The sequence below is a fragment of the Cetorhinus maximus genome, chromosome 31, assembly GCF_964194155.1.
Source record: "Cetorhinus maximus chromosome 31, sCetMax3.hap1.1, whole genome shotgun sequence".
Taxonomy (NCBI): domain Eukaryota; kingdom Metazoa; phylum Chordata; class Chondrichthyes; order Lamniformes; family Cetorhinidae; genus Cetorhinus; species Cetorhinus maximus.
Window position 1 is genome coordinate 5069586 of NC_135909.1, and position 23847 is coordinate 5093432.

At 52.5% G+C, this 23847-nt stretch overlaps 1 protein-coding gene across 1 annotated transcript in view; it reads left to right on the forward strand.

Moving 5' to 3' along the window:
• nrxn2b (neurexin 2b) overlaps positions 1-23847 on the forward strand; it is a 1731499-nt gene that overhangs the window by 1074302 nt on the left and 633350 nt on the right. The window lies entirely within an intron of this gene.

The window sequence follows — 23847 nt, forward strand, 5'->3', positions numbered from 1 at the left end:
GTACTGAGGGAGTGCTGCACTGTTGGAGGGTCAGTACTGAGGGAGTGCTGCACTGTTGGAGGGTCAGTACTGAGGGAGCACTGCACTGTTGGAGGGTCAGTACTGAGGGAGTGCCGCACTGTCGGAGGGTCAGTACTGAGGGAGTGCTGCACTGTCGGAGGGTCAGTACTGAGGGAATGTTGCACTGTCAGATGGTCAGTACTGAGGTAGTGCTGCACTGTCGGAGGATCAGTACTGAGGGAGTGCTGCACTGTCGGAGGATCAGTACTGGGTGAGCGCTGCACTGTCGGAGGGTCAGTACCGAGGGAGTGCCACACTGTTGGAGGGTCAGTACTGAGGGAGTGCTGCACTGTGGGAGGCTTAGTACTGAGGGAGCGTGGCACTGTGGGAGGGTCAGTACTGGGTGAGCGCCGCACTGTTGGAGGATCAGTACTGAGGGAGTGCTGCACTGTCGGAAGGTCAGTACTGGGTGAGTGCTGCACGGTCGGAGGGTCAGTACTGAGGGAGTGCTGCACTGTCGGAGGGTCAGTACTGAGGGAGTGCCGCACTGTCGGAGAGTCAGTACTGAGGGAGTGCTGCACTGTCGGAGGGTCAGTACTGAGGGAGTGCTGCACTGTCGGAGGGTCAGTACTGAGGGAGTGCTGCACTGTCGGAGGGTCAGTACTGAGAGAGCGCTGCACTGTCGGAGGGTCAGTACTGAGGGAGTGCTGCACTGTCAGAGGGCCAGTACTGGGTGAGTGCTGCACTGTCGGAGGATCAGTACTGAGGGAGTGCTGCACTGTCGGAGGGTCAGTTCCAGAGAGAGCGCTGCACTGTCGGAGGGTCAGTACTGAGGGAGTGCTGCACTGTCAGAGGGCCAGTACTGGGTGAGTGCTGCACTGTCGGAGGATCAGTACTGAGGGAGTGCTGCACTGTCGGAGGATCAGTACTGGGTGAGCGCTGCACTGTCGGAGGGTCAGTACCGAGGGAGTGCCGCACTGTTGGAGGGTCAGTACTGAGGGAGTGCTGCACTATGGGAGGGTCAGTACTGAGGGAGTGCTGCACTGTGGGAGGCTTAGTACTGAGGGAGCGTGGCACTGTGGGAGGGTCAGTACTGGCTGAGCGCCGCACTGTTGGAGGATCAGTACTGAGGGAGTGCTGCACTGTCGGAAGGTCAGTACTGGGTGAGTGCTGCACTGTCGGAGGGTCAGTACTGAGGGAGTGCTGCACTGTCGGAGGGTCAGTACTGAGAGAGCGCTGCACTGTCGGAGGGTCAGTACTGAGGGAGTGCTGCACTGTCAGAGGGCCAGTACTGGGTGAGTGCTGCACTGTCGAAGGGTCAGTACTGAGTGAGTGCTGGACTGTCGGAGGGTCAGTACTGAGGGAGTGCTGCACTGTCAGAGGGTCTGTACTGAGGGAATGCTGCACTGTCGGAGGGTCAGTACTGAGGGAGTGCTGCACTGTTGGAGGGTCAGTACTGAGGGAGTGCTGCACTGTTGGAGGGTCAGTACTGAGGGAGCGCTGCACTGTTGGAGGGTCAGTACTGAGGGAGTGCCGCACTGTCGGAGGGTCAGTACTGAGGGAGTGCCGCACTGTCGGAGGGTCAGCACTGAGGGAATGCTGCACTGTCAGAGGGTCAGTACTGAGGGAGTGCTGCACTGTCGGAGGATCAGTACTGAGGGAGTGCTGCACTGTCGGAGGATCAGTACTGGGTGAGCGCTGCACTGTCGGAGGGTCAGTACCGAGGGAGTGCCGCACTGTTGGAGGGTCAGTACTGAGGGAGTGCTGCACTATGGGAGGGTCAGTACTGAGGGAGTGCTGCACTGTGGGAGGCTTAGTACTGAGGGAGCGTGGCACTGTGGGAGGGTCAGTACTGAGGGAGTGCCGCAATTTCGGAGAGTCAGTACTGAGTGAGTGCTGCACTGTCGGAGGGTCAGTACTGGGTGAGTGCTGCACTGTCGGAGGGTCAGTACTGAGGGAGTGCTGCACTGTCGGAGGGTCAGTGCTGAGGGAGTGCGGCACTGTCGGAGGGTCAGTACTGAGGGAGTGCTGCACTGTTGGAGGATCAGTACTGAGGGAGTGCTGCACTATGGGAGGGTCAGTACTGAGGGAGTGCTGCACTGTCGGAAGGTCAATACTGGGTGAGTGCTGCACTGTCGGAGGGTCAGTACTGAGGGAGTGCTGCACTGTCGGAGGGTCAGTGCTGAGGGAGTGCGGCACTGTCGGAGGGTCAGTACTGAGGGAGTGCTGCACTGTCGGAGGGTCAGTACTGAGGGAGTGCTGCACTGTCGGAGGGTCAGTACTGAGTGAGTGCTGCACTGTCGGAGGGTCAGTACTGGGTGAGTGCTGCACTGTCGGAGGGTCAGTACTGAGGGAGTGCTGCACTGTCGGAGGGTCAGTACTGAGGGAGTGCTGCACTGTCAGAGGGGTCAGTACTGAGGGAGTGCTGCACTGTCAGAGGGTCAGTACTGAGGGAGTGCTGCACTGTCGGAGGGTCAGTACTAAGGGAGCGCTGCACTGTCGGAGGGTCAGTACTGAGGGAGCGCTGCACTGTCGGAGGGTCAGTACTGAGGGAGTGCTGCACTGTGGGAGGCTTAGTACTGAGGGAGCGTGGCACTGTGGGAGGGTCAGTACTGGGTGAGCGCCGCACTGTTGGAGGATCAGTACTGAGGGAGTGCTGCACTATGGGAGGGTCAGTACTGAGGGAGTGCTGCACTGTCGGAAGGTCAATACTGGGTGAGTGCTGCACTGTCGGAGGGTCAGTACTGAGGGAGTGCTGCACTGTCGGAGGGTCAGTGCTGAGGGAGTGCGGCACTGTCGGAGGGTCAGTACTGAGGGAGTGCTGCACTGTCGGAGGGTCAGTACTGAGGGAGTGCTGCACTGTCGGAGGGTCAGTACTGAGGGAGTGCTGCACTGTCGGAGGGTCAGTACTGAGGGAGTGCCGCACTGTCGGAGAGTCAGTACTGAGTGAGTGCTGCACTGTCGGAGGGTCAGTACTGAGGGAGTGCTGCACTGTCAGAGGGCCAGTACTGGGTGAGTGCTGCACTGTCGGAGGATCAGTACTGAGGGAGTGCTGCACTGTCGGAGGATCAGTACTGGGTGAGCGCTGCACTGTCGGAGGTTCAGTACCGAGGGAGTGCCGCACTGTTGGAGGGTCAGTACTGAGGGAGTGCTGCACTATGGGAGGGTCAGTACTGAGGGAGTGCTGCACTGTGGGAGGCTTAGTACTGAGGGAGCGTGGCACTGTGGGAGGGTCAGTACTGGGTGAGCGCCGCACTGTTGGAGGATCAGTACTGAGGGAGTGCTGCACTGTCGGAAGGTCAGTACTGGGTGAGTGCTGCACTGTCGGAGGGTCAGTACTGAGGGAGTGCTGCACTGTCGGAGGGTCAGTACTGAGGGAGTGCCGCACTGTCGGAGAGTCAGTACTGAGGGAGTGCTGCACTGTCGGAAGGTCAGTACTGAGGGAGTGCTGCACTGCCGGAGGGTCAGTACTGAGGGAGTGCTGCACTGTCGGAGGGTCAGTACTGAGAGAGCGCTGCACTGTCGGAGGGTCAGTACTGAGGGAGTGCTGCACTGTCAGAGGGCCAGTACTGGGTGAGTGCTGCACTGTCGAAGGGTCAGTACTGAGTGAGTGCTGCACTGTCGGAGGTTCAGTACTGAGGGAGTGCTGCACTGTCAGAGGGTCTGTACTGAGGGAATGCTGCACTGTCGGAGGGTCAGTACTGAGGGAGTGCTGCACTGTCGGAGGGTCAGTACTGAGGGAGTGCTGCACTGTTGGAGGGTCAGTACTGAGGGAGTGCTGCACTGTTGGAGGGTCAGTACTGAGGGAGCGCTGCACTGTTGGAGGGTCAGTACTGAGGGAGTGCCGCACTGTCGGAGGGTCAGTACTGAGGGAGTGCCGCACTGTCGGAGGGTCAGCACTGAGGGAATGCTGCACTGTCAGAGGGTCAGTACTGAGGGAGTGCTACACTGTCGGAGGATCAGTACTGAGGGAGTGCTGCACTGTCGGAGGATCAGTACTGGGTGAGCGCTGCACTGTCGGAGGGTCAGTACCGAGGGAGTGCCGCACTGTTGGTGGGTCAGTACTGAGGGAGTGCTGCACTATGGGAGGGTCAGTACTGAGGGAGTGCTGCACTGTGGGAGGCTTAGTACTGAGGGAGCGTGGCACTGTGGGAGGGTCAGTACTGGGTGAGCGCCGCACTGTTGGAGGATCAGTACTGAGGGAGTGCTGCACTATGGGAGGGTCAGTACTGAGGGAGTGCTGTACTGTCGGAAGGTCAGTACTGGGTGAGTGCTGCACTGTCGGAGGGTCAGTACTGAGGGAGTGCTGCACTGTCGGAGGGTCAGTGCTGAGGGAGTGCTGCACTGTCGGAGGGTCAGTACTGAGGGAGTGCTGCACTGTCGGAGGGTCAGTACTGAGGGAGTGCTGCACTGTCGGAGGGTCAGTACTGAGGGAGTGCTGCACTGTCGGAGGGTCAGTACTGAGGGAGTGCCGCACTGTCGGAGAGTCAGTACTGAGTGAGTGCTGCACTGTCGGAGGGTCAGTACTGAGTGAGTGCTGCACTGTCGGAGGGTCAGTACTGAGGGAGTGCTGCACTGTCAGAGGGGTCAGTACTGAGGGAGTGCTGCACTGTCAGAGGGTCAGTACTGAGGGAGTGCTGCACTGTCGGAGGGTCAGTACTGAGGGAGCGCTGCACTGTCGGAGGGTCAGTACTGAGGGAGTGCTGCACTGTGGGAGGCTTAGTACTGAGGGAGCGTGGCACTGTGGGAGGGTCAGTACTGGGTGAGCGCCGCACTGTTGGAGGATCAGTACTGAGGGAGTGCTGCACTATGGGAGGGTCAGTACTGAGGGAGTGCTGCACTGTCGGAAGGTCAATACTGGGTGAGTGCTGCACTGTCGGAGGGTCAGTACTGAGGGAGTGCTGCACTGTCGGAGGGTCAGTGCTGAGGGAGTGCTGCACTGTCGGAAGGTCAGTACTGAGGGAGTGCTGCACTGTCGAAGGGTCAGTACTGAGGGAGTGCTGCACTGTCGGAGGGTCAGTACTGAGGGAGTGCTGCACTGTCGGAGGGTCAGTACTGAGGGAGTGCCGCACTGTCGGAGAGTCAGTACTGAGTGAGTGCTGCACTGTCGGAGGGTCAGTACTGAGTGAGTGCTGCACTGTCGGAGGGTCAGTACTGAGGGAGTGCTGCACTGTCGGAGGGTCAGTACTGAGGGAGTGCTGCACTGTCGGAGGGTCAGTACTGAGGGAGTGCTGCACTGTCAGAGGTGTCAGTACTGAGGGAGTGCTGCACTGTCAGAGGGTCAGTACTGAGGGAGTGCTGCACTGTCGGAGGGTCAGTACTGAGGGAGCGCTGCACTGTCGGAGGGTCAGTACTGAGGGAGCGCTGCACTGTCGGAGGGTCAGTACTGACGGAGCGCTGCACTGTCGGAGGGTCAGTACTGAGGGAGCGCCTCATAAGACATAGGAGCAGAAATTAGGCCATTCGGCCCATCGAGTTTGTCGGAGACATTGCATTTTGAATGAGGCATCAAACCAAGGCCCTTCCTGGCCCCTCAGGTGGGAGTAAAGCTCCCCCGGCACTGACAGGGGAAGAACAGGGGAATTCTCCCCGGTGTCCTGAGGCCAATATTTATCCCTCCACAAATGCCGCAAAAGCAGTTAACCTGGGTCATGATCCCATTGCTGTGTTTTGGAGCTGGCTGTGTTCAAATTGGCTGGCCAGCTCCCTGTCTCCCGACAGTGAACACACTTCCAAAGTACTTCACCAGCTGTGAGTCATTTTCAGATGTATTGTGGATGTGAAAGCCACGGTAGGAATGTACGTCTCTGTTCTGTTGCTGTTTGTTGGCAGGTTAACAAATCAGGGCTTGCTGAATAACTATTTTATGATGGCAGCGCTGGCTTAATGAGACCCTTGGCCTAGTGCCCATGGTGTTTAGTTGTAATGTATTTTTAGAGCACATTCCAAGAGGAGGAAAATGTTCCCCTCATGTTTCACTTGCATTATTCATTTCTGTTTGTCAATTCTTATTTTTTTTTCATCCTGGTGCCTTACTTAATGAAATGGGCTGCATACTGAGAGAGAGCAGCCCTGGGAATATCGCTCTTTCATGTCTCTGCTCGAACAGAAAGCATCATGAATGGGTGGGGTGGGGGCGGCCCATATGACAAAGTGTGTCAGCCGCAATTCCTGAATCCCAGCCCCTTGGGTTTGAGGACCGTCAGCGCCCCGGAATCATTGCCCCGGAGTCTCCGGGGATTAAAGAGGGAGCTCCTGGACACTAGCGCGGCCAAAAGGGAGAAAGATCAGAAGCACCTCAAGAGGAATCGTTCCTTATTTAACCTTCCTTTTCCTTAATGGTTACAAAGATAGCAGGCTCGGAGGAGGGCGGCGTTTGACTAACACGCGAGTCATCCAATTGGGCATGCCCTGAAGTGTGCACCCATCTCCTGACTGGTTGAGAGGGCCAAGCGCCAAAAGGGATGGGCATGTCGGGGGACCAGTGAGGAGAGCTTGATGGTTGAGGAAAAGAAAGGCTTGTATTTTTATTGGGGTACGTTGTTATAATGAAGTAAGGGCACCAGGCGCTCGTAAAGGATTCGTTAAGCATGTCGTGGGTTCATTTATTTAGACTAGGCACAGGAGAACTTATATACACGGACAGAAAGCTGGGAGACTCCAGCAGCAGAGCTGTGCGTGTGTGCTCTGCTGAGAGGTAAAGGTGAAACTAAGACTGGATCGCATGACACACTTCCCCTCTAGTGATTTCATGCTGCTATCCTTTAAGGACATTTAACAACATATAGTACCTTATGATGTGTCAAAGTGCTCTACAGCCAATGAAGTATGTTTGAGGTGCAGTCTCTGTTCTGATAGAGGAAGCGTGGCAGCCGATTTATACACAGCAAGCTCCCACAAATAGCAATGTGGTCGTGACCAGATAAGCTGTTTTAGTGATATTGGCTGAGGGATAAATATTGGCCGGGACACCGGTGGGAACTGTCTCTTACATGCGATCCAACCGAGGGGGCCCTCAGCTTAACGGCCCATCCAGAAGCCCGCACCTCCGACAGTGCGGCACTCTGTCAGTACTGCGCTGGGAGTATCAGCCGAGATTTCCGTGCTCAGCTTCTGCAGTGAGAGTGCTGCCCTCTGACCCCCAGCTGAACCTAGCTGGATGGGTCTTATGCTTTCAATGCAGAGAGAGGGACGGTAAGACTGGGATGGCAGGGATATCATGAACGTTTCAAACTACAGTGAACTATATCGCAGCAACTGAGTAACTGTCACTGGATAGCGAGCATATTGGGCTATTTTGGCCTTGAATTCTCTTCCGTATCCTTGTAGCTCTCTTAGCATAGCCACTTGCTGAGATCAGCAAGTTCTGCACAGGTCAGGGATTCAGACCCGGCATCTCTCCTGCTTTTAATCAATTGGCATCAACAGCTTGCATTTATATAGTGCCTTGATGTAGCAAAGTGCCCCAAGGCACGTCCACCACCCCCCCCCAATCAACATCCCGTAGGAAGACAGGACCGAACGGAGGCCATTCGGCCCTTCGAGCTTGTTCCACCGTTCGCTTGAGATCCTGCCTGACCATGGAATATTAAAAACTCTCCTGTGTTCACCCACAACAGACCGTGGAACGCACCGTGACTCGCAGGGGCGGACTCTAATGGCCCCGTTGCGGCGGGGGAAGGGCTGCAAAATGCGGCGAGCGGCTCAAAAGCCCATCGGCTTCCGCGGGAGCTTAAAATGCCGGCGGTGTAAAATTCTGCCCATAAATACGAAGGAGGCCTTACCGCGATACACAGCGCCCGTCCTGACATAACATTCACCTCAACTGCTTCCCTCCGCCCCGCCCTTGTGGTAGCGCGTTCCACGTTCTCACCGCGCTCCGGGTTGAAGGAGTTTCCCCCGAATTCCCGATCGGGTGCACCCCGATCGAATTTGAACTGAACTCTCCCCACAGGAGCTAATCGAAAGGGACGGTTAAAGGTAGAGAGCAAATCGCAGAGTGGGGGAGGGAGTGGGTGAGGGGGCGTTGAAATCTCCGGCCACGCCAGTTTCCTGTTTGGCTGGGACCGGTACATTTGCTCAGTCAGGGAAAAGGATCCTCAGTCCAGCCACGTGGAGTCGTGGAGGTCAATGATCTCATTCCTTTAAGAGGCAACTGATCGATAGCAATGCAGTCTGGAACTTGCACTGTTTGTGGGTCAATAACAGGAGCTCAGGAGTCCCTGTAATTTGAATCTCAATAAAGTGTCACATAGCAGGTTGGACAATCCAGTGAGTGGCGCTTGCATGCCAATATCTGTGACAGCTCTTCGACATTGAAGTTAATCTCAGGGCCGTGATCGGTACCTCCCTTTGTCCGACTTTTGAATTTGAGGCTGTGCTTTGAAACCTAGCCATTGTCGTTGAGCAGGTAACTCCTGCATTTCTATGTTTGCTTAAATTAAATTTATCAATCTCACGCAGGACTAAACATCAGCTCAGCTCAGCTCATGCTCAGCAGACAGGTTCACTGCAAAGATTCAACAGCTATTGTTAACTGGAAAGCACAACTGAAATTCCTTCACACCACATGCTGCTAACTTTTTTTTTCATTCGCTCATGGGGTGTGTGAGCATCGCTCGCTAAGCCAGCAGTTATTGCCCAGCCCAGCCCACCCCTAATTGCTTTTGTTCAGAAGGAATTTAAGAGTCAACCACATGGCTGTGGGGCCTGGAGTCACATGTAGGCCAGACCAGGTCGGGACGGCAGATTTTTTTCCCTAAAGGACATTAGTGAACCAGATGGGTTTTTGCGGCAATCGCTTCATGGTCATCATCAGACTTCTAACTGAATTTAAATTTCGTCACCTGCTATAGCGGGATTTGAACCCAAATCTCCAGAGGATTACCTTAGGTCTCGGGAACACTAACCTAGCGACAATACCACTGTGCCACCACCTCCACCTAAACTAAAAGCTCCTGAGCACAAAGTCTGTTGGTCACATGGTTTACATCCTGGCTCCTTATTCATCAGCATGTTATCTCTTAAAGTGGTGTCACAATGGTAATATAAACTAAAGAGTACAATTCCAAAGGGACGGAGAGACGCGGGATATATGTGCACATATCGTTGAAGATGGCAGGGTAGTTTAAAAGGTGTATGGGGGGTACTGGGCTTTATGAATAGAGTGATAGAGTCACTATGGTGAACATTTGTAAAACGCTGTCTTGGCCTAAGTTGAAGTATTGTGTTCGACTTTGGGCTCCGACACTTTAGGAAGGATGTGAAGGCCTTCGAGAGGGTGCGGTAAAGGTTTGCGAGAGTGGTCCCGAGGGCGAGGGACTTCAGCTTGCGTAGGTAGTTTGGAGAAACTGTCCAAGCCTTAGGGAAGAGAAGGTTGAGAGGGGGTTTGATGGAGATGTTCAAAATCACGAGGGGGCCTGGACAGGGTAAATAGGGAGAGACTGCTCCCCGTTGGCCGAGGGATTGTGAACCAGAGGACACCGATTGACAGAGCAACGGAGACGTGAGGGCAATTCTTTTTCACGCAGCGAGGGGGTTTAGGATCTGGAATGCACTGCCCCAGAGTGCGATGGAGGCAGGTTCAATCGGGGCTTTCGTAAGGGAACTGGATGCGCAGCTGAAGATAAAATATTCGCAGGGTCCGGGGGAGCAGGGATGGGAGAGTTGTTGGCTAGCTAAGTTGCTCTTGCAGGTCAGCCAGTACAGACACAACAGGCCTAATGTTGCGTTGTAACCATTGTATAATCCTGCCTGTGTAAACAGAAGCAGCTACTGCACTTTGAGTCCATGCAGAGGCTGCAGTGGAGAGTTACCCGAATGGGACCAGGGACGAGGGGACTCCACTTAATGTGGACAGACTGGAGAAGCCGGGATTGTTCTCCTTAGAGCAGAGGGAGGTTAAGGGGGAGATTTAATCGAGGCGTTCAAAATCACGAGGGGTTTGGATAGAGTGAATCAGGAGAAACTGTTTCCCAGTGGTAGGAGGGTCGGTAACCAGAGGGGACACAGATTGTAGAGAATCAGTAAAAGAGCCAGAGGAGGGGGACATGAGGAGAATTTTTTTTTTTTACACAGCGAGTTGTGATCTGGAAGGCGCTGCCTGAATGGACGGTGGAAGCAGATTCAGTAGGAACTTTCCAAAGGGGAATTGGATAAATACTTGAAGGGGAAGAATTTACAGGGCTAGGGGGGGGGGAAAGAGCAGGAGGAGGTGGGACTAATTGGATAGCTCTTTCAGAGCTGCCTTAGGCATGATGGGCCAAATGGCCTCATTCAGTGCCGTGTGATTCTAGCTCATAGTACTTTACCTAACCTAATGTGCTACCGTGCTGCACGTTTGATGAGTTATGGGTGGAGAGAGGTACAGCTCAAACTTTAAACTACAAAGCATGATTAGTTCAGTCTGTATATCACTGATGTTCGACCTGAAAGTTGGATAGTCATCGAGTTATACAGCACAGGAACAGGCCCTTCAGCCCATCCTGTCTGTGCTGGCCATCAAGCCCCTATCTATTCTAATCCCATTTCCCAGCACTTAGCCCCTAGCCCTGGATGCTATGGCATTTCCAGTGCTCATCTAAATGCTTCTTAAATCTTGTGAGGGTTCCTGTCTCTACCACTCCCTCGGGCAGAGAGTTCTAGATACCCCCCAGCCTCTGGGTGAAAAAAGTTTTCCTCCAATCCCCTCTAAACCTCCTGCCCCTTACCTTAAATCTATGCCCCCTGGTTATCGACACCTCCGCTAAGGGGAAAGGTTTTTCCCTATCCACCCTATCTGTGCCCCTCATAATTTTGTATACCTCCATCAGGTTCCCCCCTCAGCCTTCTCTGCTCTAAGGAAAACAACCCTAGCCTGATCCTCAAAATCCCAGGCAGTGTAGCAACAGTGCCAATTGCAGTAATAGACTTCAGGAGGACATACACAGGTTGGTAAAGTGTAGGGTTGCCAACTGTGATTAAATGCATTCCTGGAGCATTCGTCACATGACCTACCCCCACCCTCCAGCCATTAGTCGGCCAACACCTCCATCCTTGTGACGTACGGCCTTCCTACGCCAATCGGAAAGCAAAAAGGACTCATGACCCAATTGGATGACACTTGACTATCAGTCAAATAGCCTTCCCCCCCTCCCCAACCACCATTTTAAATATTTTAATATCTGGTAAATAGAAACATGCAAAGAAAATGACTCCAAAAATTAAAAAAAACCCGTCCCGATGATTTCTCTCCTGGGGGACTGCACACAGCAGCGTCCCCGGAGATTGGCCTTCAGTTCCTGGAGATACCAGGCCCAATCCTGGAGGCTCCGGGCCAATCCTGGGGATTTGGCAACCTTATGTGGGAGGAGATGCGTCAGGTGAATGTGGAGCCCTGTGAAGTGATGCACTTTGGTCAGGTGGAGAGACAATAGAAGCTAAACCCTACGACTTTACAGGGGTTCAGGATCAGAGAGGCCTGGGGAGGAGCTTTGAGGGCAATAGGACAGGTTAACAGTGCAGTTAACAAAGCATATGAGGCTCAGGGCTTTGTCCACGGAGGCAGAGAGTAGAAACAGCAAGGGAATTAGGCTTAAACCCATATACTCGTGTAAGAGTCAAGTACCTAAGACTAAGCTTTTAGCTAAAGAAAGCAGCGGTTGACTCTTACTTGACTCAAGCTTTCAAGTCCTCCCCCGTATCACCTCGCTATCGCCAGGTCGGAGACTGTTCCCCTCCCCCACCCCCCCCTCCCACTCCCCCACCCCACCACACCCCCCCGCCCCACTTCAAAAAGTAGCACAACAGGAGTCAGAAAGTATTTCCATCAGGTGTTGGCACAAACAGCCACCTTCAACTGTGCTGTGCCCTATTCTATCAACGAGTTGGTTGGGCACCAGAGCGAGTTTGGACTTAGTGAGGAGGGATGTGGCAAGGTGGCGCGAGAGGTGGCGGTGTAGTGGTGATGTCACTGGGTTAGTAAACTGGCTGCCCAGGCTAATGATGGATGGGGATGGGGATGGGGGGCGTGGAATATGGGTTCAAATCCCATAAATTTAAATTCAATTAATAAATCTCAAATTATAAAGCTCGTCTCAGTCATGGTGACCATGACAACCATCGTCAATTGTTGTAAAAAAAAACCCCATCTGGCTCACTGATGCCCCTTTAGGGGAAGGAAATCTGCCGTCCTTACCCGGTCTGGGCCTACACGTGACTCCAGACCCCACAGCGATGTGGTTGACTCTTAACTGCACCCCCCACCGAAACGTCCGAGCGAGACACTCAGTTCAAGGGCAATTAGGGGTGGGCAGCAAATGCTGGCGACGCCCACATCCCGTGACAAAATAAGTTTTTTTTAGAAGTACGAAGAGTTCGGATCGTTTGACTAAACGTCAAGGGTCGGCTTGTACTCGGGATCGACCATTACTCGACGATATACGGTAAAACACCAGCTCCCAGCTGGCCTGTGTCCACAACTGGACACCAGACTTATAAAAGGAAGGGAAGACATTTGAGAGGCTGCGGAGGAGAATGGTCGAGGGACTTCAGTTACATTGGATCGATTGGAGAATCTGCTTAAAGCAGAGAAGACTGGGAGGCCAATTGACGAAGGGCGTTTAAAACCACGGAGGGCTTAGACAGAGCAAAAAAAAGGGGGGAAACTGTTTCCGACGACCGAGGGGGTCGATAGCCAGAGAGCCACGGGTTGAAGTTGATTGGCAGAGGAGACACGAGGAGAAACCATTTTCATGGCTTCTCATTGGAGAGAGATTCCACAGCGCCCTTCGAGCAGAATTTAAGTTAACACTTGAAGGGAAAATAAAACATTGGCAGCGATATGGGGAAAGAGTGGGGACAGCAGAGGGACACTAACTGGGTTGCCCTTCGAGGGAGCCAGCACAAACTCGATGGGCTGAATGGCCTTCTGCTGTGGCGGCCTATTCCGTGGAACCATGGTTCCATGTAAGGTTCTGCTCACTCTCCTCCAACATATAAGAGAGGGCTGCTCTGAGTAAGTGGTACACAGTGCTTCCTTAAGAGGAGGGAGAGTACAGTTTGAACTCCTTGAAAGGAATCCCCAGTTGGAAGATAAGGGGTAGTCCTTCACTCTTTCACGGGGTGTAGACGTCGCTGACTAGTCCAGAATTTAGTGCCCATTCCTAATTGCCCCTTGAGAAGGTGGGGGGTGAGCCGCCTTCTTGAACCGCTGCAGTCCCCTGTGGTGTAGGTACACCCACAGTTGCTGTTAGGGAGGGAGTTCCAGGATTTTGACCCGGCGACAGTGAAGGAACGGCCGATATGTTCCCAAGTAAGGAGTGTGAGTGGCTCGGAGGGGAACTTGCAGGCGGTGGTGTTCCCATGTGTCTGCTGCCCTTGTCCCTCTAGATGGTAGCGGTCGTGGGTTTGGAAGGCGCTGTCGAAGGAGAAGGCGAAGTAAAGCCCTCGGTGCCGGTGTTATAACAGGCCTGGGTCAGATCCGTCGCCCCTTCTGTTTCTACAATTGGAAGGGAACATGAAGAGAGATGTATAACAGGTGACTAATCTGATATTGCCTGTTTCACATGGGGGCCAATGTCAAATTATCAGCATTGTGTGGATTTGCAAGTAATTTGTCAAGGATGAGTTGAGTGTTCAGAGTCGTAACTCTTTTAATTATTTTATCTACTTGAGTTGTTAACATCATAACTCTCTGGCTGTAAAATTACAATATGACATACATGTTTTGTTTGTCAGGGAGTTATTAAAGGCTCGGCCTAATGCTCTGGAGACAGGGGTTCAAACCCCGCCACGGCAGCTGCTGGAGTTTAAATTCAATTAATAAATCTGAAATTATAAAGCCCGTCTCAGTGTTGGTGATCTTCGGTTGCCGTAAAAACCCATCTAGTTCACTAATGTCCCCTTTAGGGAAGGGAAATCTGCCGTCCTTACCCGGTCTGGGCCTACATGTGACTCCAGACCCCGCAACGTCGCGGTTAACTCTTAACTGCCCCCTCTGAAATGGCCAAGCGAGCCCCTCAGTTCTGAAGGGCAGTTAGAGATGGGCAATAAAGGCTGGGCCTAGCCAGCGACGCCTACACCCCGTGAATGGATAAGAATAAGGTCCGGCGCTGCACTGTTGGAGCCTCACCCCCCTGCTCTCTCCCGGGTGCTCGAAACCCAGCGGCGAATCGTTCGGAGAAGAGGAGGGGAGTTCTCCCCAGCATCTTGGGAAATGTTTATCCCAAAACCAAGCTCACGAAGGAAAAAAAGCAGATGAATAGCCCGATTGTTTTGTTGCCACCTGTGCACAAACTGACCGCTCAACGTAATAGTGACTACACTTCAGTCGTGGTTCTCAGTGGGCGTGCTCAGGACGTGAAAGGTCAATGGCGACGCAGGCCCACTCTCCGTGCTTTACGAACCTAAGTTGACCTCTATTTGGCCACGGGAGATAAGCAAAGAATCCCACAAAGGGATGAACGGACCAGGTTTTCTGCCTTGCGATCCCGAGCGCATATTTTTCTGTTATTCTTCGAGCCCATCCCTGATTACCCCTCGAACTGAGTGGTCTCGCTCGGCCATTTCAGAGGGGCAGCTAAGAGCCGACCACATTTGCTGTGGGTCTGCAGCCACGCGTAGGCCCAGACCGGGTAAGGACAGCAGATTTCCCTTCCCCAAAGGGGACGTTAGTGAACCAGATGTGTTTTTGTGATAGTCATAGCTTCATGGTCACCATTACTGAGTCTAATTTAGCATTCTATAAATTGAATTCCAAAGTTGTAGTGTGGTGGGACTTGAACCCCTGTACTAACAGCCCTAGCCTGTTTCTCTGAGATTACTAGTCTAGCACTTTATCACCGCACCACCACTCCACCCTAGGTTAAGGCAGTGTAAATAGGGTCATGGATTTAGAGGAAAATGAAAAAGGCTTAGAGGGGATTTGAAGGGCAAAATCTTTTCCACGCAGAGGGTATTGAAGAACTAACTGCCTGAAAGAGCGATCGAGGCAGAAACTCTCATCACATCTAGACGGTCCTTGGACATGCACTCAAAGTGCTGCAATCACAGGAATGGACCTTAAAGGGGCATTAGTGAACCAGCTGGGGTTTTTATGACAATCGATGATAGCTTCATGGTCACCATTGCCGTGATGTTATTAATCACATTCTTAGGGTTTAATTGTCGTCACGTTATTAAGGTTTAATGGCAATTACATTGCTGAACAGGTGATGGGTATTTGTACACCGGTGAATGGGGATAGCTGGGACACTAGTCTTTTGCAGTGGTGTTGACTGTGAACTAAATCAACAAACCCTCCCCAGCAAAGGGTGTCGCTGTGCCTCAGGTTTAACTTCACCAACCGGCATGGATCTCGTTAAAGCTAAAAGCAAAATACCGCGGATGCTAGAAATCTGAAATAAAAACAGAAAGCGCTGGAAAGGCTCAGCAGACCGAACAGCATCTGCGGAGAGAGAAATAAAAAACAGTCAACGTTTCGAGCCTTTATGACTCCTCATCAAACCCAGTTAACATCAGCTCCAGATTTATCAATTGAATTTAAACTCCCCCAGTTTGCCATGGGGGGCTCTAAACCCCCATGCTCCCAACGCATAAAGCTTAGGCCTCTGGATGGCCAGTCCAGTGATACTAACACTATGCCAACAGTGGGAAGTTTACCACTTTGAGCCTAAGATGGGCACTCTGGAAGGGGAGAGAAATTGGGCCTTACCTATGTGCGATCTCAGATATATAAGCCCCAAGAATCCCAAATGAAGGAGGGCTGGGGAAACTGAGCCTCTCAGTCGTCCTTCCTTTCCTTTGTCGCTCCCGTTGTCTGCACTGTGTGGTTGCCTTAGCAACGCGCAAGACTCAGACATCGCTTCCAGTCGTCCTTCTGTCAAAACAGGAGCAAAATACTGCGGAGGCTGGAGACCTGAAATAAAGTCAGAAAGTTCTGGAACAACTCAGCAGACCTGCCAGCATCCGTGGGGAGAGAAAGAGAGTTAACGTTTAAAGACTCTCCTTCAGAACTCCATAAGACCATAAGACATAGGAGCAGAAATTAGGCCATTCGGCCCATCGAGTCTGCTCCGCCATTCAATCACGGCTGATAAGTTTCTCAACCCCATTCTCCCGCCTTCTCCCCGTAACCTTTGATCCCCTTACCAATCAAGAACCTATCTACCTCGCTCTTAAATACACTCAATGACCTGGCCTCCACAGCCTTCTGTGGCAATGAATTCCATAGATTCACCACTCTCTGGCTAAAGAAGTTTCTCCTCATCTCTGTTCTAAAAGGTCTTCCCTTTACTCTGAGGCTGTGCCCTCGCGTCCTAGTCTCTCTCCTACTAATGGAAACATCTTCCCCACGTCCACTCTATCCAGGCCTTTCAGTATTCTGACTCAAGGGTCAAAGGGCTTGAAGGGTTAACTCTGTTTCTCTTTCCCCAGATGTTGCCAGACCTGCTGAGCCTCTCCAGCACATTCTGGCACCTTGAGATTTCACTCCCCCTTCTTCTCGGAGCCTGGCTCATGCTGGCGTTGGGTACCATGGTTACCGGGCAACCTCTGGCATCTCTTGCCAAGCACCAGTTCTTAACAAGCCCGTGGGGGCAGTCTACTGGACTGTTTGACTCCCCAGGGGACACCCATTATGGGTGACTAGATAGTGACCATGAACGAACATCCAAATCGGTGGCTCAGTGCTCAGCACTCTTGCCTCTGACTCAGTTGTGGCTTCATCTCCCATTCCAGAGACTGGAGCCCGCAATCCAGGCTGATGCTCCCAGTGCCGGCACTGAGCAAGTGTTTTATTTTTTATTTGCTCATGGGATGTGAGCGTCGCTGGCTGGGCCCAGCATTTATTGCCCATCCCTAATTGCCCCCTTGAGAAGGTGGGGGTGAGCCGCCTTCTTGAACTGCTGTAGTCCCCGGGGTGTAGGTATACCCACAGTGCTGTTAGGGAGGGAGCTCCAGGATTTTGACCCAGCCACAGTGAAGGAACGGCCGATATATTTCCAAGTCAGGATGGTGAGTGGCTCGGAGGGGAACTTGCAGGTGGTGGTGTTCCCATGTGTCTGCTGCCCTTGTCCTTCTAGATGGTAGCGGTCATGAGTTTGGAAGGTGCTGTCAAAGGAGTCTTGGTGAATTCCTGCAGTGCATCTTGTAGATGGTACACACACTGCTGCTACTGTGCGTCGGTGGTGGAGGGAGTGAATGTTTGTGTATGGGGTGCCAACCAAGCGGGGCTGCTTTGTCCTGGACGGTGTCGAGCTTCTTGAGTGTTGTGGGAGCTGCACTCATCCAGGCAAGTGGGGAGTATTCCATCACACTCCTGACTTGTGCCTTGTAGATGGTGGACAGGCTTTGGGGAGTCAGGAGGTGAGTTACTCTCCGCATGATTCCCAGCCTCTGACCTGCTCTTGCAGTATTTATATGGCTGGTCCAGTTCAGTTTCTGGTCAATGGCAACCCCCAGGATGTTGATGTACTGTGCGAACCATGGCTTAGTTGGCTGCCCTCCCACCCCTGGGTCGCCCAGTTCCAGTTTGAAGTCCCACACCAGTACTTGGAGGACAGAAACCAAGGATGACATGTTAGCGTGGTGCTATGGGGGTGCTGCACTGTCGGTGATGCCATCTTTCAGCTGAGATCTTAAACCGTGGCCCCATCTGTGTCAGGTGGAAGTAAAAGATTCCATGCCACTTGTTCTGTGCAGAGCAGGAGAAGTATCCCTGGTTTCCTAACCCCTCGATTAACATCACCAATGTTGACAGGAGCCAGGCCAGTTGGTGCAGCCAAAACCAAGACACCGAGCCTTCCTTTGCTGAGAGTGTTCATTGACTGGAGCATTCTCACAGCTCTCCTCCCACTCAACCCAGTGTCCCAGCTGACCCCTATTTGTACGTGCTCAATGTCAATTTGTGCATCATAATAAAAGCCAAATACTGCGGATTCTGGAAATATGAAATGAAAACAGATTAATGGTGGGAAAACTCAGCAGGTCTGAAGCTCAGCAGCTTGCCACAGCATCTGCGGAGAGAGGAAAACAGAGTCAACCTTTTAAGTCTGATATAACTCTAAAGGAAGAGTCATATGAGCTTGAGATGCCAACATTTAATACCGTCACCTGCTTCTCTTAACCTTAATACTATAATTGATGTTAACAAGCCTTAACAATATCATTGACAGTGTCAATGCAAAAGACATTGGCAACTGGCCACTATCACGTCGCTGATTCCGGGATCTTGCTGTGCACGTGGAATCGGCTGCTGTGCTTCCTGCATGGTGACAGTGACTCGGCTTGAAAAGTACTTCGCTGGCTCTAAAGTGCTTTGAGTTGTTCAGTGGCCACGAAGAGCGCTATATAAATGCAAGCCTTTCCCTTATATTGTGGTCACATCGCTGTGCCATTCGGCCCCTCGAACCTGCCCCAGAATTCAATAAGATCACGGCTGATCGGCCTCAGCTCCGCTTTCCCGCCCTATCCCCATATACCCTTGATTCATTTCGGGACCAAAAGCCTACCTAGCTCGGTCTTGAATAGACTCAATGACTGAGCGTCCGCAACCCTCTGGGGTAGAGAATTCCAAAGATTCACAACCCCCTGAGTGAAGAAATTCCTCCTCACCTCAGCCCAAAGTGGCCGACCCCCTTATCCTGGGAAAGTGAGCCCACGTCCTTCCCTCTCCGGCCCGCATGTACCCTGCCAAGCCCTCTATCATTTTCAATTGAGGAATGCAGCCTTCCACAGCTGAATAGCTTAACCAGAGGTCAGGGGCAAAGAGCGGCTAGCTGGCTGCGATGATGAAGAAGTCGTGACCCCAACCAAAGGGGAAAGTCGATTATGATTAGAACAACTTGCATTTATGTAGCACCTTTAATGTTCTACGACCTGCCAAAGGTGCCTCACAGGACCAATTATCAAACAGAATTTGACCCCCGAGCCTCGTGAGGAGATATTTAGGGACGGGTGACCCAAAGCTCGGTCAAAGAGGTCGGTTTTAAGGAGCGTCTTAAAGGAGGGGGGAGAGAGAGAGAGAGAGAGAGGCGGAGAGGTTTAGGGAGGGAATCCCAGAGATATATTTCATGAGATATCCAGGCAAGATCACCAAAAAACCTGGGCAAAGAGGTCGGTTTTAATAAGCATCTTAACGGAGGGAGAAAGAGAGAGAGGCGGAGAGGTTTAGGGAGGGAAACCCAGAGATATATTCCATGAGATATCCAGGCAAGATCACCAAAAAACCTGGGCAAAGAGGTGGGTTTTAAGAGCGTTTAAAAGGAGGAGAGGCGGAGGGGTTTAGAGGGGGAATCCAACAGCCTAGGTGCTCCCCCCTACCACCCCAGGCAGCTGAAGGCACGGCCGCCGATGCTGGAGCGATGGGAAACCGGGAGGGATGTCCAAGAGGCCGGAATTGGAGGAGCGCGTGGACCGTGGAGGGGTTGTAGGGTCGGGAGTGATGACAGAGATCAGAGGGGTGGGGGTTTGTAGCCTTGGAGAGATTTGTAAAGGAGTACGCAGATCGGCGAGGACAAGGACAGGGGGGGAGGGTGGGGTGGTGGGGTGGTGGGGGTGGGGAGCGGGTGTTGGGTGGGGGGAGGGGGGTGGCTGTAGATGAGAACAAGGTTGTCAGAGGGGTAAATGCATGTCCCCGAAGCAGACAGCCGGCTACATCGGGAATGACAAATGCACAGCCAGCGAGAGGAAATGTCAGGGATAATTACCGAGCTGATAAAACAGGACAAAAGGAAAATGTTTCGACATTATTATTTTGAGAAAGAGCTGAAGTATTTCGGAAAACTGCCAAGGAAGCAGCAGCCTTCTGTAATCCACGCTTTCTGCCGGGGATTGATTACATGGTGCCTCCTCATGTTTTATTCATCCCGACCAAAATAAATTTGGAATTAAATAATTTCTAATCGCTGTGTGTGCTAATGACACCCACTCCATGCAGGAACTGAAACAGGAAACTGCGCCTTTAATTGTAAAAAAATAATAAAGTAATTCACACCGTAGCTGGCATTGATGGGCACGGGAAAACTGGGTGTCCTTCGGTGCTCCCGTCGCTGGCAATATCTCCAGATGGCACCTGCTGGAATAATGTGCTGCCTGATTGAACTAACCACCTTGATGTGTGTGCCAGCCAGAGTGAGAGTGTTTCCTTTATGGCGCACCCCTCTCAGGATTCACAGCGACTTTGTACACACGTGCGCGCACACAGGCATGGTGGGGGTTGGGGGGGGTGGGCGTGGGTGTGTATATGAGTGTGCATGGCAGGGTGCAGGGTTTGTGAGTGTGGGTGTGTGTGTGTGTGTGTGTGTGTGTGCATGTGCGCACGCGTGTGTGTGAGAGTGTGTGTGTGTGTATGTGTGTGTCTGTGTGTGTCTGCGTATATGTGTGCCCATGTGTGTGTGCGTGTATGTTTGTTTGTGTGTGTGTGTGCATGTGCGCACGCGTGTTTGTGAGTTTTTGTGTGTGTGTGTATGTGTGTGAGTGTGCGTGTCTCTGAGTGTGTGTATGTGTGAGTGTGAGTGTGTGTGTGTGAATGTGCGTGTGGGTGTGTGTGTGTGTGCTTGTGTGTGTGCATGTGTGAGTGTGAGTGTGTGTGAGTGTGCGTGAGTGTGTGTGTGCGTGTGAGTTTGTGTGTGTGTATGTGCGTGTGTGAGTGTGTGCGTGAGTGTGTGTGTGAGTGTGTGTGTGTGTGCGCATGTCCATGCACGTGTGTGTGAGTGTCCGTGTGTGTGTGTGTGTGGGTGTGTGCATGAGTGTGTGTGTGAGTGTGTGTGCGTGTGTGTATGTGTGCGTGCATGTGTGAGTGTGCGTGTGTGTGTGCATGTGTGTGTACGCATGTGTGTGAGTGTTTATGCACGTGTGTGTGTGTGTGAGAGTGTGTGAGTGTGAGTGTGTGTAAGTGTGTGAGTGTGTAAGCGTGTGTGTACTGCAGAAAGTCAGACTGATTTTCTAACCAACTCCCATGCTCCTCGCAAAACCTGTTGAGACCAGAAAAATTCAGGAAAGCGTTCCTGGGGAAAAAAATAAGGGCCTGAATTTCTCTAACACCTTCCCCAACCTCAGGGCGCATTACAGCCAATGAAGTAGAGTTGATGTGTGGTCACGTTTATAACATACAAACATGCGAACAAGGAGCAGGGGTAGGCCATTCAGCCCCTCAAGCCTGCCCTGCATATGGTTAAGGTTTGGAACGAGAATTCCAGAGGCTCGAGTTCAAGTCCCTACCACAGCAGCCGTGAGAATTTAAACTTATTAATTAAATCAATCTGGAATTAAGAGGCTGGCTTCAGTGATAGTGACAACGAAACGACCTGATTGGTGTAAAATTCACTAATTAATTCACTAATGCCCCTTTAGGGGAACGAAATCTGCCGTCCTTACCAGGTCTGGGCCTACATGTGACTCCAGACCCCACAGCAAATGTGGCTGACTCTCAACCGCCCCCTGGGGTAGAGCAGTAAACATCCCGGCTGTCACTCAGGGAGGTGTCTGGCCAGCGCCTTGCAAATGGCGATCAGCCAAAGACAATTAACACTTAGCCTTGCCATTCCGTGAAGAAATAGGTTTAGCTGGATTAAGGTCGCGAATCCAGATTCTCTTGAATTTTTCCTCCCTCAGAAAGATGCGAGAAGAGGGAGAGGAAGATAGGCAGTGGACTCTGAGGCAGTTGGGTACGAGATCCTCTCGTTGGACTTCATTGAACCTCGCCCAGCTAACTTTAGCCAAGCCCTCTCACTAGACTGACTCTGGGCAGATAAATGCCGCTGATCGGGGCTAGTAACTTGGCCGATCCGATGCGTCCAGTGATAAATCCCTTCAAGTATGACCAGTGTGGTCGGGAGACGTGAAGTGACCAACCTCAAGTGGCGTGATTCACGGACACGGCTTTACGGGGACAGGAGCTATCTTGTAGGGAGCCTCCTGACCGATTCCGATTGGAACGCCCTTGGGGGAACACGCCGCCAGTAACCTCCGGTTGAGTTTGCCGGCCGACACTTGGGTTTGTCCCAAATTCTACAACCAGGACCGGGTGTGGGCCACGAGAGCCATGTAGGCTGTGGGTTCACCCAGACTGGCGCGCGGAGGGAGTGCTGCACTGCCCGGGGCACTGCCGTCAGAGGTGAGACATAGAAATGAGGCTCCGTCTGCCCCCTCGGGTGGATGTGAAAGACCCCCCCCCAACGCCCACTACTGGAAGAAGAGCAGGCGGGAGACCTCTCCAGTGTCCTGGGACCAACATCTATCCCTCAACCAACATCATCAAAAACTAATTACCCAGATCATTTATTTCATTTGCTGCTTGTGGGAGCTTGCTGTGCACAAATCCTCAGTCTCCTACCGGTCATCCAGTACCTCATTGGCTGCAAAGCACTTTGGGAGGTCCCAAAGGTGTGAAAGGTGCTATATAAATGCAGGTCACTCTTCTTCTGCCAATTCCAGAAGGGAATGGTCCACATTTTGTAGACGCGGCTTCAAGTCAAGATTTAATGTTGCTGATAAAGACTACTGAGCTCTAGGTACAAGACAAAGGTTCTTGGTCTTTTGGATCCATGTTAAGTAATGCCGCAATTTTTAAACCCACATCCTTGTTTTCAAATCGCACCCTTCCAAAATCACATCTTTATTTTCAAACGAAGCAATGCTGACATAAGGAGAAACCTATTTGCGCAGGGAGGGGTGAGGGTCTGGAATGCGCTGCCTGAGAGTGTGGTGGGGGCAGGGTCAATCGAGGCGTTCAACAGGGACTCAGACTGTTATTTGAAAAGGAGGAATGTGCAGGGTTACAGGGAGAAGGTAGGGGATGGCACCAACGCTCATTCAGTGAGCTGGTGCAGACAGGATGGGCCCAATGGCCTCCTTCTGCACTGTAACGATTCTGTGATTCCAATCCCTCATTGGCCTCGCCCTCCCCTATCTCTGTAACCTCCCACAACCCTTCGAGATCTCTGCGCCGCTCTAATCTGTCCTCTTGAGCCTCCCCAATTGTAATCGCTCCACCATTGGTGACCGTACATTCAGCTACCTGGGCCCCTAAGCTCTGGAATTCCCTCTTTAAACCTTTCCACCTTCCCCTCGCTCTCTCTCTCCCTTTCTCTCTCTCCCTCCCTCTCTCTCTCTCCCCCTCTCTCTCTCTCCCTCCCTCCCTATCTCTCTCTCTCCCCCTCTCTCTCTCTCCCTCTCTCCCTCTTTCCCTCTCTCTCTCTCCCTCTCTCTCTCCCACTCTCTCTCTCTCCCACTCTCTCTCTCTCCCCTTCTCTGTCTCTCTCCTTCTCCCTCTCCCTCTTTCTTTCTCTCTCTCTCCCTCTTTCTCTTTTTCTCTCTCTCCTTCTTTCTCTCGCTATCTCTCTCCCTTTTTCTCTCTCTCTCTCACCCCCTCTCTCTCCCTCTCTCTCTCCCCCTCTCCCCATCTCTCTCTCTCTCCCCCTCTCTCTCCCTCTTTCCCTCTCCCTCTCTCTCTCTCCCTCTCTCTCCCCCTCTCTGTCTCTCTCCTTCTCCCTCTCCCTCTTTCTTTCTCCCTCTTTCTCTTTTTATCTCTCTCCCTCTTTCTCTCTCTATCTCTCTCCCTCTTTTTCTCTCTCTCTCTCACCCCCTCTCTCTCTCCCTCCTCTCTCCCTCTCTCTATCTCTCTCTCTCCCTCTCCCCCACTCTCTCTCTCTCCCTCCTCTCTCCCTCTCTCTATCTCTCTCTCTCCCTCTCCCCCACTCTCTCTCTCTCCCTCCTCTCTCCCTCTCTCTATCTCTCTCTCTCCCTCTCCCCCACTCTCTCTCTCTCCCTCCTCTCTCCCTCTCTCTATCTCTCTCTCTCCCTCTCCCCCACTCTCTCTCTCTCCCTCCTCTCTCCCTCTCTCTATCTCTCTCTCCCCCTCTCCCCCAC